Here is a 19439-nt window from a genome sequence, read left to right as displayed (position 1 = left end):
AATGGAACTGACAGCATTTTAGCAATGTTAAATCTTATTCATATCTGTTCATATACAGCCCCAGGAAGTATTGTGTCAAGAGATATAGTACTAAAACACTTTAGTGTCTCTCTTGATCTTAGGTCCTGGCAGAGTTGTGCAGACTCAGGACAACTGAGCTTTGAAGGAATACGCAGATTTAAAGAGGAGTCCGTAATTTGCTTTCTAATAATCATGATAATAATAATAATAATAATCTTTTCCTCAAAGAAGTTCATGAATTTATTACTGCTGAAGTGAAAGCCATCCTCACTTGGGGAATGCTGCTTTTTAGTTAGCTTTGCGACAGTATTAAAAATAAATTTTGGATTGTTCTTATTTTCCTCAATTAAGTTGGAAAAATAGGATGATCGAGCAGCAGGGCTCTTTGATACTGCACGGTACCGTCTTTCCAAGCTAGTCGGAAGACTTCCAATTTGGTGTGGCGCCATTTCCGTTCCAATTTTCTGGAAGCTTGCTTCAGAGCTCGGGTATTTTCTGTATACCAGGGAGCTAGTTTCTTATGAGAAATGTTTTTAGTTTTTCGGGGTGCAACTGCATCTAGGGTATTGTGCAAGGTTAAATTGAGTTCCTCAGTTAGGTGGTTAACTGATTTTTGTCCTCTGACGTCCTTGGGTAGGCAGAGGGAGTCTGGAAGGACATCAAGGAATCTTTGTGTCGTCTGTGAATTTATAGCACAACTTTTGATGCTCCTTGTTTGGGGTCTGAGCAGATTATTTGTTGCAATTGCAAACGTAATAAAATGGTGGTCCGATAGTCCAGGATTATGAGGAAAAACATTAAGATCCACAACATTTATTCCTTGGGACAAAACTAGGTCCAGAGTATGACTGTGACAGTGAGTAGGTCCAGAGACATGTTGGACAAAACCCACTGAGTCGATGATGGCTCCGAAAGCCTTTTGGAGTGGGTCTGTGGACTTTTCCATGTGAATATTAAAGTTACCAAAAATTTGAATATTATCTGCTATGACTACAAGGTCCGATAGGAATTCAGGGAACTCAATGAGGAACGCTGTATATGGCCCAGGAGGCCTGTAAACAGTAGCTATAAAAAGTGATTGAGTAGGCTGCATAGATTTCATGACTAGAAGCTCAAAAGACGAAAACGTAATTTTTTGTTTTGTAAATTGAAATTTGCTATCGTAAATATTAGCAACACCTCCGCCTTTGCGGGATGCACGGGGGATATGGTCACTAGTTTAACCAGGAGGTGAGGCCTCATTTAACACAGTAAATTCATCAAGCTTAAGCCATGTTTCAGTCAGGCCAATCACATCAAGATTATGATCAGTGATAAGCTCCTTGACTATAACTGCCTTTGAAGTAAGGGATCTAACATTAAGTAGCCCTATTTTGAGATGTGAGGTATCACGATCTGTTTAAAAATTGGCAGGAATGGAGGAGGTCTTTATCCTAGTGAGATTGCTAAGGCGAACACCGCCATGTTTAGTTTTGCCCAACCTAGGTCGAGGCACAGACACGGTCTCAATGGGGATAGCTGAGCTGACTATACTGACTGTGCTAGTGGCAGACTCCACTAAGCTGGCAGGCTGGCTAACAGCCTGCTGCCTGGCCTGCACCCTATTTCATTGTGGAGCTAGAGGAGTTAGAGCCCTGTCTATATTGGTAGATAAGATGAGAGCACCCCTCCAGCTAGGATGGAGTCCGTCACTCCTCAGCAGGTCAGGCTTGGTCCTGTTTGTGGGTGAGTCCCAGAAAGAGGGCCAATTATCTACACATTCTATCTTTTGGGAGGGGCAGAAAACAGTTTTCAACTAGCGATTGAGTTGTGAGACTCTGCTGTAGAGCTCATCACTCCCCATAACTGGGAGGGGGCCAGAGACAATTACTTGATGCAGACACATCTTTCTAGCTGATTTACACGCTGAAGCTATGTTGCGCTTGGTGACCTCTGACTGTTTCATCCTAACATCGTTGGTGCCGACGTGGATAACAATATCTCTATACTCTCTACACTCGCCCATTTTAGCTTTAGCCAGCACCATCTTCAGATTAGCCTTAACGTTGGTAGCCCTGCCCCCTGGTAAACAGTGTATGATCGCTGAATGATTCGTTTTAAGTCTAATACTGCGGGTAATGGAGTCTCCAATGACTAGGGTTTTCAATTTGTCAAAGCTAATGGTGGGAAGCTTCAGCGTCTCAGACCCCGTAACGGGAGGAGTAGAGACAAGAGAAGGCTCGGCCTCAGACTCCGACTCGCTGCTTAATGGGGAAAACTGGTTGAAAGTTTCTGTCGGCTGAATGAGCAACACCGGTCGAGCATTCCTACAGCATTTCCCTCCAGAAGCCATGAGAAAGTTGTCCGGCTGCGGGGACCGTGCGAGGGGATTTATACTAATGTTACTATCTGTACTTACTGGTGGCACAGATGCTGTTTCATCCTTTCCTACACTGAAATTACCTGTGCCTAACGATTGCGTCTGAAGCTGGGCTTACACCATAAGGTGATCGTTCTCCTGTATATTATGAGTACAGCGACTGCAATTAGAAGGCATCATGTTAATGTTACTACTTATCTTCGGCTGGTGGAGGTCCTGACGAACCACGTCCAGATAAACCATCATGTTAATGTTACTACTTAGCTTCGGCTGTTGGAGGTCCTGACGAACCAGGTCCAGATAAACCATCATGTTAATGTTACTACTTAGCTTCGGCTGTTGGAGGTCCTGACGAACCAGGTCCAGATAAACCATCATGTTAATGTTACTACTTAGCTTCGGCTGGTGGAGGTCCTGACGAACCACGTCCAGATAAACCATCATGTTAATGTTACTACTTAGCTTCGGCTGTTGGAGGTCCTGACGAACCAGGTCCAGATAAACCATCATGTTAATGTTACTACTTAGCTTCGGCTGTTGGAGGTCCTGACGAACCAGGTCCAGATAAACCATCATGTTAATGTTACTACTTAGCTTCGGCTGTTGGAGGTCCTGACGAACCAGGTCCAGATAAACCATCATGTTAATGTTACTACTTAGCTTCGGCTGTTGGAGGTCCTGACAAACCAGGTCCAGATAAACCATCATGTTAATGTTACTACTTAGCTTCGGCTGTTGGAGGTCCTGACGAACCAGGTCCAGATAAACCATCATGTTAATGTTACTACTTAGCTTCGGCTGTTGGAGGTCCTGACGAACCAGGTCCAGATAAACCATCATGTTAATGTTACTACTTAGCTTCGGCTGTTGGAGGTCCTGACGAACCACGTCCAGATAAAGCGTCAGGAGTGAAAAAGTTGAATGAAAAAAAGTTGAGTGAGGGAAAAATTAAAGATATAAACGGTAATTAAAAAGTAAAAAACGTAAAGTTGTCAGGTAGCAAAGTAAGGTTGGCAACAAAATGCACAAAACCCCCTCAACATGTAAACAAGTCTGCAAGTTGTAGTTGAGTAGGCAGGATTCTGCTCAAATGCTGCTGTAATAGGCCTACATGTGTCTCTTTTGCATGGTGTTTTTGGGTTATTCATTGTCAAGCGTTAAAAACCAAAGCCGGACTGCAATATTTTAGTAGCCTAGCTAAGACTGTGGCATATGTCTGTACACTTTCCCTCTGCTGCGCACTGTAAACAGGACACACGAAAGCAGCACAATTGAAGTTGAATTCAATGACTCGAGCACATCAAGACATCAAGCTGTTGTTTCATAAAGTAGATCACTCAACTGTTGACTAATTTATACTCGCTGTGTGTCCTTTTTGGCACGCAGGCCTTGTGTTTGACACATGTGTGCTAGCCTATTAGCCACGTTGTGACTGACTTGTGATCATTGCCCTTGCTAGTTTGATTGTATTGACATTCCCAGCCTTAGTTACAGTCGGCCGTTTTTTGTTTAAAATATTGAGTAATTGAAACAAACAGTGCATCCTGAATGAGTGGAGGCTGCAAACAGTGTACCAGTCCAGCTGTGATATACAACCTGATTGCAGTATATGTTGGACTTCCAAGAAATGTATTGGTGAATTATATTAATCATGCACATCGAACTGCATCCATCTATTCTGCCAACAATGCCTTACTGCATGCACATCATGGAATTTTGAGTCAAATTGATTATATTTTTTAAAACCTTTAATAAAATGAATAAATGTTTAAAAAAATGTTATTCAAGTATAAATTGCAAAAGTTACATCTGATTTCCATAGATTTTCTGTTAATTACCAAAATTACTGAAGATTTCGGTAACTTTTGTAAATTACCAGTAGCTTTCAACCCTATCAAATCAAATCTAACTTTTCAGACATAAATGCAAAGCAATGCACTTAACAGGGAAAAAAACATACATAAAAAACAACTAAAATAAAAAAAGAAATATTTACCACACAACAAACATAAGAGGATGGAAAAAACAAAAGAATAACAATAAGAACTGAAAGACTAAAAAATGCCCCCTGAGGAAAAGCCAAGCTAAAAATGTGTGTTTTAGGATCTCTTTTAAATATGCCACAATTTCACTCACTCTCTCTCTATTTTTCTCTCACGCACACACACATACGCTCACAAACACACACACACACACATACGCTCACAAACACACACACACACATATGCTCACACACACACACAGACACACACACACACATGCTCACAAACACACACACACACACACACATATGCACACACACACACACACACACACACACACACACGCTCACAAACACACACACACACACACACACATGCACCGCTCCTCAAGGGCATCATTAACATGTTGAACGGGAAGCACATTGTTCACATTGTAAATGGGAACCAAGCTACCCCAGGAGGAGGACTCTGTAGCCCTCTGCTGTCATAACTGATCTCAGGAAAGACAATGATTAATGATGAGCATCATAGATTGTGACAGAGGGCAAGTGGCTGCCACAACCTATCAAAGGTTGTTGGACTGCCAATATGTTCTTTTAGTCTTCTGAATTCTTCTATCCATCCCCTTCCTTCTCTTACCATGGCTCGTCGTCCTCATTCATTGTTTGTTCCTCCTTTTGTCTCCAGCAATGTATTTATTGTGTGTTTGTATGTGATTAGATGTTTTATTTAATTTATTATTGTGTCTTTCATCTTCATGATGCCCATCCCACATGGACACTGTATTTGCTGTATCCAAAGAAAACGAACATACTTACATATGCATACCCGTCCATACATACTGTACATACGTAACTACATACATACAAACATGCATACATACACACACACATACAAACACATACACACCCATTTGCATTCCAACTGAAATGAACAAATATTTTAATCAAACAAAAACCTTTCAGTTCTACAACTTGTGTTGTCCCATCTTCCAAGCTTTTGATATAAAATGTGCAACCAGCAACGCTATTCTTTTCTGAATAGCCATTCAAGTTTTCCTTCAACACTTCTCCCAGCCTGGTCTCATAGACTAGGCGTAACATAGTAAATGTAAATCCGGGACTTGCAAATTAGTATGATATGTTACGTTTGGTATGGTTACAGGAGACAGATAATTAATAAATGCAAAAACTAAAGTAGGATGGTTGGTCGGCATTTAACAAGAACGTCTAGCAAAGCAAAAGTTACGAGTTCAAATCTCATCACTGACAACTTTAGCATTTGAGCTAAATAGCAACTTTTTTTTAGCTAACCCTGTCACTAACCCTAACCTTAACGTTTTTAGCTAACCCTAACCTTAACCCTTTAAGCGAACCCCAACCTTAACCCTTTAAACTAACTCCTAAACTTAACTTTAGCTTAACCATGACACCTAACCCTAACCCCTAGCCAAGCTAATGTTAGCCACCTAGTCACCTAGATGGAATTTGTCATACGTTTAGCAAAATCGTAACATAAAATAGAAATTGAAGTTTGTATAGTTCTGGTTTCTGCTACTGCATTTAAAAAAAGGTTACTCTTAAATCATCATTATAAAGTACAGTAAAATAAAAAGTGCAGTTAATTCTCCATCTTCCTTAAATCGCAGACTGCACTTCATCTATGGCATTAAACCTTCCTACTTCAATTGCCAGATGCAGTATCCCAGTTCTCAACTGGGTACACAAGGATCTTTGACTTCTTGTTAGGTGATAGGTGACATAGGGTAATGGATCATACTGTAGGTATTCTTTATCTGGTTTTACGTTCTGCGCTTTGGTTTTAGCCATATATCAACATTTTTCTTTGTAGCTAAGGGTTAACTTGTGTTTGCTCATGTTGACATTGCATCCAGTGGAGGCTGCTGAGGCGAGGACAGCTCATATAAATGTCTGGAACGGCGCAACTGGAATGGCATCAAACACATGGAAACCATGTATTTGATACCATACCACTGATTCCGCTCCAGCCATTACAACGAGCCCGTCCTCCCCAATTAAGGTGCCACCATCCTCCTATGATTCCATCACAACTTGTTTCAAAATATTTGTTGAAGATCAGCTTCCTTATGTCATTGCATTCCTTTGTCCAAGGGTAATTGTGTGTTTTATCCCAGGTGAAAGCCTGTTGAGTTATTCTGTCCTCTGGCATGTCAATAAGATGGTTCCATAACCTTATTTCATTGGGCCCCCATCCCGATGTCTCCTTGAATAGCCCGATTTGGGGCAAGCTTATACACCCCAAGGAAACATCTGTTTTAAATAGAGTTTGCCGTTTTGTCTTCCTTGCTCCATAACTCCATGTTCTATAAGGACACACACATGAGCTACAGAGCTGTGAACATGTACAATAACCAAAGACTTTACAGATTTTCTATCATCTAGCAACGGACTCCAACACTTACACCTGCAGGATCAGATTAGGACTTTATGCACTCCAAAGGTCATATATTCATAGCTACGGACATTCGGGGTGCTGAGGGTGCTGCAGAACCCTCTGATAAATCACAATATAAAATAATATACAAGAAATATCAAAAGAAATAAAAAAAATAGTGCACCAGACCTTCATTACTCTTGTATGAGTTGGGAAAATACTCGTCAGCAGAGAAGGGAGAAAAATATTGCTCCAAACGGATAGTGATGAATACGTCTTACTGTACCCTTTTTTATGAAGTGCTTATCTGGGTTTTATCTTGGTTGATCAATAATCTCCACTTTGTACACCAGAGATTGACAGTGTTCAACATACATTGCAAATCATTCTCAGTCTCTTCAAGGTGGACAATATCGTTTGAGGGTTAAATACACAACATGTAATTGATGGAATTGGAACCAGGTGTGATGGAAGACAAGACAAAACCAATGGAAAATGAAAAGTGGATCGGCGATGGTTAGAAGGTCGGTGACGTCGACCGCCGAACGCCACCCGAACAAGGAGAGGGCCCAACTTCGGCGGAAGTCGTGACACAGTTCTTACACCCCCCCTCCCCCCAACGGACACTTACCCTGCCTCCACCCTCCCCAATGGACATTTAGTATTGCTACAGTTGTAAATATATACAGTACCAGTCAAAAGTTTGGACACACCTACTTGTTCCAAGGTTTTTTTATTTTTACTATTTTCTACATTTTAGAATAATAGTGAAGACATCAAAATTATGAAATAACACATATAGAATCAAGTAGTAAGCACAAAAGTGATCAACAAATCAAAATATATGTTATATTCGAGATTCTTCAAAGTTGCCACCCTTTGCCTTGATGACAGCTTTGCACACTTTTGGCATTCTCTCAACCAGCTTAATGACGTAGTCACTTGGAATGCATTTCAATTAACAGGTGTGCCTTGTTAAAATGTATTTGTGGAATTTCTTTCCTTCCTAATGCGTTTTAGCCAATCAGTTGTGTTGTGACAAGGTAGGGGTGGTATACAGAAGTATACATACCCCTATTTGGTAAAAGACCAAGTCCATTGTCACGACTTCCGCCGAAGTGGGTCCCTCTCCTTGTTCGGGCGGCGTTCGACGGTCGACGTCACCGGCTTTCTAGCCACCGCCGATCCACTTTTCATTTTCCATTTGTTCTGTCTTTGTCTTATCACATCTGGCTTCACTCAATCAATTACTTGTTTATTATTCAACCCTCTGTTCCCCATGTTGTATTTGTGAGTGATTGTTTATTGTATTTTCGGTCCGTGATTGTGTGCTCGTGACGTTACATTGTACATTTGTCATTTTGTGTAAAAGTACGTTGATTACTCATAATTGCTGTTCTGCGCCTGACTCTCTACACCAGCTACACACAGAACCCTTACATCCATATTATGGCAAGAACAGCTCAAAAAAGCAAAGAGAAAAGATAGTCCATCATTACTTTAAGATGTGAAGGTCATTTAATACATAATAATAAGAGATTTGCTTGGTCCAAGAAACACGAGTAATGAACATTAGACTTGTGGAAATCTGTCCTTTGATCTGATGAGTCCAAATTAGAGATTTTTGGTTCCAACCACCGTGTCTTTGTGAGACGCAGAGTAGGTGAACAGATGATCTCTACATGTGTGGGGCGCATGGAGGACGAGGTGTGATGGTGTGGGGGTGGTTTGCTGGTGACACTGTCAGTGATTTATTTATAATTCAAGGCACACATAACCAGCATGGCTACCACAGCATTCTGCAGCGATACGCCATTCCTTATAGTTTGCGCTTAGTAGAACTATAATATGTTTTTCAACAGGACAATGACCCAACACACTCTCAGGCTGTGTAAGGGCTATTTGACCAAGAAGGAGAGTGATGGAGTGCTGCATCAGATGACCTGGCCTCCACAATCACCTGACCTCAACCCAATTGAGATGGTTTGGGATGAGTTGGACCACAGAGTGAAGGAAAAGCAGCCAACAAGTGCTCAGCATATGTTGGAACTCCTTCAAGACTGTTGGAAAAGCATTCCAGGTGAAGCTGGTTGAGAGTGCCAAGAGTGTGCAAAGCTGTCATCAAGGCAAGGGTGGCTATTTTGAAGAATCTCAAATATAAAATATATTTTGATTTGTTTAACACTTTTCGGTTACTACATGATTCCATATGTGTTATTTCATAGTTTTGTGTTGATGTCTTCACTATTATTCTACACTGTAGAAAATTCTAAAAATAAAGAAAAAGCCTTGAATGAGTAGACCTGCCCAAACGTTTGACTGGTACTGTATATATATATATATATAATTGTTTTCATTCATACACTTCTCTTTTTTTGACATGCACAATTTCACTGTACCCTGCGAATACATCTGCGACCATGTGACTATTAACAAAATCTAATCTAATCCTAAAAGGGTTCTTCAGCTGTCCCCATAGGATAAACCTTTGAATAACCCTTTTTAGTTCCAGGTAGAACCCTTTTGAGTTATGTGGAACCCTTTACTCAGAAGGTTGTACGTGGAACCCAAAATAGTTCTACCTGGAAACAAAAAGGGTTATTCAAAGGTCTATCCTATGGGGACAGCTGAAGAACCCTTTTAGGATTAGATTAGATTTTGTTATTAGTCACATGGTAGAAACCTGGAACACACACACATAGAAAATATTGACACCACACACACACACACCATCACACACCATCACACATGTCTCTGTGTACAGCCAGTATTTGATCACCTCTCTCCTCTCCTTATCTTTTTCTCTCTATCATCCCCTTTTTCCCCATCATCCCTCACACCTCCCATTTCCTCACGTGACACATGACCTCTTCCATATTTCCTCCATCACATACATACCCTCTTTTTCTCTCCCAAAATACATTCCCATTCTTGATTATGTGTAACAGTGTGTATGTAGGCTATTGTATATGCAATTTCCAATTAAAACAAACTACATACCCTCTCCTGCTCACTAACAGCTAACCTGAAAAGTTTATCACGACCTCACGGTCTGCTCCATCACAAAGAACAATTTCAAATCATCCTTCATCCTCTCAAGCAGCCCGTCAGCCATTTTGAGAGTGATTGGAACAAATTGGGCGCATGTGTGATAGTGCTACTTCCTTCTTTTGATGACCCGATCTGATCCTGACATGGTTAGATTGGTGAAAGCAATGAGGTGGGAACCTGGAAACTGTCATTTGCCTGTTCAGGGAAAAAAAATGCCTAATTTCATGCAATAATCTTTTATAATACCACTTACATTTTTTATTACCACCTAAACGAAAAAAAATTACTTCATCCAAATGTATCATGCAACTGAGGCAACAACATGTTCATAGAAAGGAAATGAATAGACATCAGATTGCTATTGACACGTCTCTCATGTTCTTTAGACACAGCCTGTTCTTGGATGAGTAGAAAATATAAATCACATTTCTATTCACCAGAACAGACATTGTGTTAATGTTGATGATGTTTGAAACCTCATGACCTTTTCAGTTCTACAGTTACCTGTGAGTTGAATGGACCCTTCACTAAGCCCCGCCGCAGAATTTTGGGCAACCAATCGCAGAGCTCCAATGGATAGCAACTGTCGTCGAGTGCGACACGACACCTCGGACAAGCTCATGTTTGAACCACAAAGACAGTGAGGGCAGTGGGAAAAACAGAGAATTACTTGGAAAACCAGGAACCATCAGTTGCTTTCCAAGAACCAGGCTGAAGAGATTTAATCATGAGCTGATCCATCACATTGAAGCTATTAACTCTTTCTGAAGCGTAAAAAAACAACTTAATTACCACTTAAACAAACCTAATATATAACTTTCATTTACAATGATACTTTATTCAAGTGTAGCGTGCAACAGAAGCAAGAACATACTGGACAACCAGTGTTCTTTATTTTTTCACTTCTCTCCTCTCCTTTTCCCCCAACAACTCCTTATCTTTTTCTCTCTATTAACACCTTTTCCCATCATCCCTCATACAGCGCCCCCACACCTTCTATTTCCTCACCTGATCTCTTCCATATTTCCTCCATAACATCCTCCCCCTCTTTGTTCTATCCACGAAGACCACACTCTCCATTCCTGTCTGTGTATAGCAGTGTGTTGGTAGGCTATTGTATGTATCATTTACCAATTAAAACAAACCACATTTATTCTCTCCTGCTAACTAGCAGCTAACCTGGAAAGTTCAGCACGACCTCACGGTCTGTTCCGTCGCAAAGAACAATTCTAATTTATCATCTCGAGCAGCCTGTTATCTGTTTTGATTGATTGGAACACATTGGGTGCATGTATAATCATTAGCTCATCTATGCTATTTTAAACCTGACATCCTAAATACTTCTAATACATTTTTTAAAGTTGTTTAACCTAAACAGAAGCTCTAACTTACCATTGACAATAACATGCTAATCTCTGTTAAATTAGACATCACTACATCTGCTTTGTGTCAAACACATCTGAATATTCAACATGTTTGTAGACAGAAAATGTATAGATTTATCCGATTGCTATTGACACATCTCGCACTTACTTTAGACCTCACATCCTGCTCTTGGATGTGTAGAAAATATACATTTCTATTTACCAAACCAGACAGTGTGTTAATGTTTATGTTTGAAACCCCATGGTCTTCATCAGTTATACAGTTACCAATGAGTTGAAATACTCAAATACTTCCCCCCCTGTGACTGGGTTCGAATCCGAGTCTCCTGCATGCCACAAGACTGCAATAGCCGCCGAGCTAAAGCCTAGCCATTAGCTAGCTTGGGGAGCTTACTCAAGTCTCCAGGTCTCAGACAAGGTGACTCATCAAGCAAGTGTGGTTCATGGAATCCCCTCCGTAACACATAGGCCTACCCATCCCAAATTAGAGACCTGAAGACTTGCATAAGCTCCCTGAGCAAGCTAATGCCTGGGCTGAAAGAGTGACTGAACGCACCGATTTGTGTTTTTACATTTTTTAATTGAACCTTTATTTAACTAGGCAAGTCAGTTAAGAACAAATTCTTATTTACAATGACGGCCTACCCCGGCCAAACCCTTACCCGGAAGACGCTGGGCCAATTGTGCTCAGCCCTATGGGACTCCCAATCTCCGCCGGTTGTGATACAGCCTGGAATCGACCTGGGTCTGTAGTGATGCCTCTTGCACTGAGATGCAGTGCCACTCTGTTGCTCATTAAACAAAAACTATTTCAGTCTTGGGGATGTGATTTGATGTGGCAGTTACTGATGTTTGTCTCCCATGACAAACCGTAGGAACAAAGCCAGTACTCTCTTAAAAAAAACTACCTGTAAACTTGCGCTTTCACATATGAAAATCAGATATGCAGTTTCACATATGATAAATATGATGAAATCTCACTTTCACATGTGGAATTACAATTTCACATCTGGTGGTGAAATAGTGTTATTTCCCCCAAATAGTCAGAAGGAATCTAAGATAACTCAAGGAATCTGTAATTCATTTTGAAGTTTTTACTGAGGAGGTTTTAGTCACCCAATTGTACATCTAGCAATGTGTTGTCTTTTGTAAACAAAGTCCGCTGCACTGCTGGGCAGGTTTGTCTCATTGTCTGTGTGTTCTGCAGTAGGATTGGATAGAGAGCAATCAATGCAGCTGTGTATCCTGTGTTAGTGGGCAAGTGAGCATTGTCGAAATCAAAACCAGTTAGTAATGACAAACTCACATACAAAACTCAGTTTTGGACGAGACTGACTTTATGAAACATTTTATCCTATTTACACTTTGTAGTAAATTTTGACACTAGAATAAATGTTTCTGAATAATAAGGATGCCACATAGGCCATTTTGGATCAGATAAGTTGTTTATTGCCTTCAGTTGCACTTTAAGCTCAGCAGGCTAACACAGTAAACCACCTCCTTTACACATCTAATAAACAATATTATTATAGCCAGTGAAGCTTCAATCTGGAATCTGCATTAAGGGAAACAGCACCACTCTTCACCCCACAGCCTTTGTTATGGTTTTAGTTTTGTTCATGAAATGGAGGGAAAACTGAAAAGAGGAGCGTCTGCACAGTGTGGTAAAAAAAAAGTTTGATCACGCAGTGATGTCTGAGGAGAAAAAAACAGTGTTTATGGTTTTGTAGTGACTTCTTTGTTATTGTACTATCCCAAACGGACATGGCAGTTTCACCAATTAAAGATGGAGTCTGCATTAGGGGAAACAGCGTCCCTGTTCACCCCAGCGCCTTTGTTATGGTTTTTGTTTTGTTGACTAAACGGAGGTGAGGAGCTTCCAAATGGAGAGGAGGAGCTTCCAAACGGAAAGGAGGAGCTTCCAAATGGAGAGGAGGGGAGCTTCCAAATGGAGAGGAAGAGCTTCCAAATGGAGAGGAGGAGCTTCCAAATGGAGAGGAGGAGCTTCCAAATGGAGAGGAGGAGCTTCCAAATGGAGAGGAGGAGCTTCCAAATGGAGAGGAGGAGCTTCCAAATGGAGAGGAGGAGCTTCCAAATGGAGAGGAGGAGCGTGGTAAAAAACATTCTGTACATAATGTTCTGTTCTACCACGCGTGCAGTTTTGTCTGAGGGGCAAAAAACAGTGTTTGTTGTTTGCAGTAACGTCTTTGTTGTTGTAATAGCCAAAACAGATGTGGCAGTTTCACCAGATTCCATCTTTAAGCTTTAGCATTAACTTGAGGACAAACTCAAATCTACAGGCCACAGGCAAGGTTATTTATCACCTCTGTTAAACAGTCATCCATTCCGTCATTAGACAAATCAATAAATTATTATTCAGCCACACGTCCCCATCGAGCCCTCTGGACCCATCTGTCCGTCACAGAAACACCTGTGGGGAGGAACACCGGAGAGAACAATAAAGGCTTTCGGTCCTGAGGATGTGTAGAACAGAAACCTTATACCTCCTCCTTGTCTGCCTTATCTCGTCTCTCCTTCTGTCCTCCTTCTCATTCCTACTTCCATCCTCTCTGTTCTTCCCCCTCTTTTCGCCCAATGGAAAACTTTTCTCCACATGACTGAGAAGTGGTGGTGCTCATACTCCTAGGATTGCCACAGAAGAAAAGTGGGCTGCCCCCCCCCTCCCTCCAGAGTGAGTCAAAAAGAAGGACAAAACCAGAAATGTTCACTTGATACTCAGGGTGTCTTCTTGAAGACACTGGTAATGGGTTAAGGCTTCACCTTTCTTAAGCATTCACGTGGATATAACAACTAAGCCTGTATAGTGGAGAAAAAAACGATAACAAATTAAACCATTTCAACTTTTCTTCCTGTGTTTTCTGATGGCTGCAGAGTAGGCTCATTCTGTCTCACTTCTTTCGTAAGATTACACTGCAGAAAATTCTAGTGGGTCAAGGTCAAAGACCTCAAGCTCAATTCCTTTGAGTTAACAGACCAAGATACATCAAAGCCTTGCTGTAGCCTTTAAATCAGAATGAGGAAGTCCTTTGAACTCTCCTACAGTGACCTTGCTTACCACTCTCATTTCTCTGCAAAACCCGGAAAGAAATCATTTGGAGAGCTGAGAACACACAACGCGTTCAGTTACGGGGAGGGTGCTTTACGGGTAGTCACCTCAGATGCAAACGTTTAGACAAGAGCTTTGTTTGAAGCAAAGAATTGTGGCCTTGGAAAAGCAATTTATTTAATGTTAATTGAGGCAGAACGGTTGTTGCAGCCTGGAGGATACAAGAACACACAATCACGACATCTCAATTGGTAAAAACAGATCAGATATTGTGCGCCAAATGAAATATCCTCCATGCATATTTCCTCTATAGGAGGAGGAAGTCCTATGCCTGTCAGACGATACTTGTAGGTATATGTAATATTTTGGAAACAATTGTCTGACTACAATACAGCTGCCTTGAACACCTTCAGGATAGCAGTCGTGGGTTCAAATACTTTTTTTCCCCCAAATACTTTAAGCCTTTGATTTGGTCGGGTTTTGCTCTTATGGGATGATTCCATTGGTTTCACTGCGCAAGACAAGCAAAATCAAGCGTTGCTAAAGTATTTGAAAGAAAACCCAGTTCTGCAGGATAGCGTTGTGCCGCTGACGAGAGTCTGAAGGTTTGAAAAGTCAGCAGCCATCCCCATCACAACACCTTCCACCCAGGCTAGCCTGTCAGGCCGAGGTAAACAATCCGCTCCTCAACCTAGGAATGGGCTGTGGAACCTGGGGAAGCCGGCCGACTTCACCCACCCCCAGTGAAGAGACCCAGACAGCATCTCACAGTCATTTTGTCTAGTCTACATCGGGCATCAATAAGCATCAGAGCCACTCTATAAAGCAGTGGGTTGCCGGTGGGCTGCTGAAGGGTTGTCATGACGTTTGGTGCATCAAGGATGGGGGTCCATTACCCACAACCCCTTAAAACAAAAATAATAGAAAGTTCAGCACATTGTATGTGTTATCAATTTGGTTTTATTTAACTTTTATGTAATCAACAGCAACACAAGTTCAAGTGGTCTTCATGAATCTATAAAAAGGTGTAATTTAGTTTCCGCCTCCCAGAAACAAATCTCCCAGGATATTGATGTCAGTGTTGTGTGAGTTACAATATTATCGCAACCACTTGAAAACGAGATATTGATTTATTGGAAGCCACTAATTGTCTCTGACTGGGTGACAGACTTTTCTAAAGAGTGTGTTTTAGAGGTTGATGTGTTTTTGTATGTGTGTGTGTGCGCACGCATGCGAGCTAGAGAGTGAAAAAGAGCAATGTGAGGGCCTCCCGGGTGGCGCAGTGGTTAAGGGCGCTGTACTGCCAGCTGTGCCACCAGAGACTCTGGGTTCGCGCCCAGGCTCTGTCGCAACAGTCCGCGACCGGGAGGTCCGTGGGGCCACGCACAATTGGCCTAGCGTCGTCCGGGTTAGGGAGGGCGCTTGGCCGGTAGGGATATCCTTGTCTCATTGTGCACCAGCGACTCCTGTGGCGGGCCGGGCGCAGTACACGCTAACCAAGGTTGCCAGGTGCACGGTGTTTCCTCCGACACATTGGTGTGGCGGGCTTCCGGGTTGGATGCGCGCTGTGTTAAGAAGCAGTGCGGCTTGATTGGGTTGTGTATCGGAGGACGCATGACTTTCAACCTTCGTCTCTCCCGAGCCCGTATGGGAGTTGTAGCGATGAGGCAAGATAGTAGCTACTACAACAATTGGACACCATGAAATTGAGGAGAAAAAGGGGTCAAATTCAACAACAAAAAAACAAAAAAAAAAGAGGAATGTGTGTTAGAGAGAAGTATGTGTGGTCATTCATAACAGAGAAGCTCTTGCCTTCTGAAAGAGAAGAGAAGTATGTGTGGTCATTCATAACAGAGAAGCTCTTCCCTTCTGAAAGAGAAGAGAAGTATGTGTGGTCATTCATAACAGAGAAGCTCTTCCCTTCTGAAAGAGAAGAGAAGTATGTGTGGTCATTCATAACAGAGAAGCTCTTGCCTTCTGAAAGAGAAGAGAAGTATGTGTGGTCATTCATAACAGAGAAGCTCTTGCCTTCTGAAAGAGAAGAGAAGTATGTGTGGTCATTCATAACAGAGAAGCTCTTCCCTTCTGAAAGAGAAGAGAAGTATGTGTGGTCATTCATAACAGAGAAGCTCTTCCCTTCTGAAAGAGAAGAGAAGTATGTGTGGTCATTCATAACAGAGAAGCTCTTCCTTCTGAAAGAGAAGAGAAGTATGTGTGGTCATTCATAACAGAGAAGCTCTTGCCTTCTGAAAGAGAAGAGAAGTATGTGTGGTCATTCATAACAGAGAAGCTCTTCCCTTCTGAAAGAGAAGAAGATGTGTGGTCATTCATCTTCCCATTCTGAAAGAGAAGAGAAGTATGTGTGGTCATTCATAACAGAGAAGCTCTTCCCTTCTGAAAGAGAAGAGAAGTATGTGTGGTCATTCATAACAGAGAAGCTCTTCCCTTCTGAAAGAGAAGAGAAGTATGTGTGGTCATTCATAACAGAGAAGCTCTTCCCTTCTGAAAGAGAAGAGAAGTATGTGTGGTCATTTATAACAGAGAAGCTTTTCCCTTCTGAAAGAGAAGAGAAGTATTATTCATAACAGAGAAGCTCTTCCCTACTGAAAATGTTCTTTCTCTGGGAAAGGGTACCTGTCTGGCCCCTCTGGGCTACGGCATTCTACAGCTAAGTCTTGGGATGAGTTGATGAGTTTGAAATACAATACAATCAATATGTAGGCTATTTTATGTTTAATTTATTTAACCTTTAGTCAACCAGTTTAATCTCATTGAGATAAAGATATGTTTTATCTCAATGAGACTAACCTGGTTAAATAAAGGTTAAATAAATAAAAATGAATAAAATGGCCTACATATGGATTGTATTGTATTTCAAAATGCATCAACTCATCCCAAGACTTAGCTGTAGAATGCCGTACAGTGCAGTCTAATGTTACCGTATTTCAAGAAGTGTCAATAAAAAACCATCAACATCTGTAAACCAATTAAAACCCTAAAATAGTATTTTGGCTTTTGCCTTATGTCTTCCTCTCTCCTCTTCTCCACAACGTTACATCTTCCTCTGAGACCTCATAAGTCTCATCACTGTTCAAGCCAGAGTATGGAGGCTACAGATTTATCACTAGAGGCAAGCCGGGCTTGACACCACCCAAGCACCAATGTAATTGCAGGTTTGTTTATTTCCTATTGAATAAACATTTATGGGTGGAAAAAGCAATTCCCCCCCACCTGCGACCTCTTAAGACCCACGGGGCCTGTGTCGGACAATACCGCAGTTATAAATAATGCCTTGCTCTCCTGGAAGCAGAAATTGATGGAACTGTTGCCTACTTGGTATATTTAAACTTAAATCATTTGTATTATTATTGTATTATTAAAAAGTATTACACTTTTAAAATCCACCATTTGTTTGTATAATTGGAGAAGGTTAAAACTGCAGCGCTATGGCAGTGTGTGCCGCATTGGACCTTTTCTTGAAGCTATAACGTTGACCTAATTGAGATAAGTCTCAAAACATAGCCATTGTTACCAACAGATTTGAAGTAAGACTACACAACAAAGCTCGTCAACACACCGTGAGCTTCATTCAACGGTCCATGTGATAGCTAGCTAACATATATAGGAAGATTTGAGAACAGACCTTCAAATACCCTACTGCTCTACTTCTGTCCTTTCCCCTGACATTGAGGGGTGGAAAACATGCCAGTCAAATGGTTAGGTGTAGCCTAAGGCCTAGCGGTTTAAAGGGGAGCTTGTTGTTTTCACCCATACACCTGCATGCACCTGCAGTAGTAAGCCACTGGGACACGTTGCCTGTAAACACACTGGAGATACGGGTGAAGAGGAAGAGAAAGAGAAAGCACCAAGGACGGTTGGTGAGAGGGAGGGATCATGGGAGGATAGGAGATAAAAGAAGGGCATATAGAGAGAAAGAAAGAAAGACAGACAGAGACAGGGGGGGCCATCCATCCAAAGAGCATGCATATTAGCCTGGTCGCAGTATCTGTTCAGCTTTTACATTCTACTCCTTGTCACTCCTGTTGTTTTCCAAAGGAGTGGAATGTTAGCTAAAAAGACTGGTACAAGGAGTGGAATGTTAGCTAAAAAGACTGGTACAGGGAGTGGAATGTTAGCTACAAAGACTGGTACAGGGAGTGGAATGTTAGCTACAAAGACTGGTACAGGGAGTGGAATGTTAGCTACAAAGACTGGTACAGGGAGTGGAATGTTAGCTACAAAGACTGGTACAAGGAGTGGAATGTTAGCTACAAAGACTGGTACAGGGAGTGGAATGTACAGGGTACAGGGTAGTGGAATGTTAGCTACAAAGACTGGTACAAGACTGGAGTGGAATGTTAGCTAAAAAGACTGGTACAAGGAGTGGAATGTTAGCTAAAAAGACTGGTACAAGGAGTGGAATGTTAGCTAAAAAGACTGGTACAAGGAGTGGAATGTTAGCTAAAAAGACTGGTACAAGGAATGTGAATGTTAGCTAAAAAGACTGGTACAAGGAGTGGAATGTTAGCTAAAAAGACTGGTACAAGGAGTGGAATGTTAGCTAAAAAGACTGGTACTGGTACAAGGACTGGTGGAAATGTTAGCTAAAAGACTGGTTAGAATGTTAGCTAAAAGACTGGTACAAGGAGTGGAATGTTAGCTAAAAAGACTGGTACAAGGAGGGAATGTTAGCTAAAAAGACTGGTACAAGGAGTGGAATGTTAGCTAAAAAGAATGTTTAGCTACAAAGACTGGTACAAGGAGCTGGAATGTTAGCTACAAAGACTGGTACAAGGAGTGGAATGTTAGCTAAAAGACTGACTGGTTACAAGACTGGTACAAGGAGTGGAATGTTAGCTACAAAGACTGGTACAAGGAGTGGAATGTTAGCTAAAAAAGACTGGTACAAGGAGTGGAATGTTAGCTAAAAAGACTGGTACAAGGAAATGAACAAGGAGTGGAATGTTAGCTAAAAAGACTGGTACAAAAGGGTAGTGGAATGTTAGCTAAAAAGACTGGTACAAAAGACTGGGAGTGGAATGTTAGCTAAAAAGACTGGTACAAGGAGTGGAATGTTAGCTACAAAGACTGGTACAAGGAGTGGAATGTTAGCTAAAAAGACTGGTACAAGGAGTGGAATGTTAGCTAAAAAGACTGGT

The sequence above is a fragment of the Oncorhynchus tshawytscha genome, unplaced genomic scaffold, assembly GCF_018296145.1.
Source record: "Oncorhynchus tshawytscha isolate Ot180627B unplaced genomic scaffold, Otsh_v2.0 Un_contig_5276_pilon_pilon, whole genome shotgun sequence".
Classification (NCBI taxonomy): Eukaryota; Metazoa; Chordata; class Actinopteri; order Salmoniformes; family Salmonidae; genus Oncorhynchus; species Oncorhynchus tshawytscha.
Note: the sequence above shows the minus strand (reverse complement) of the source record.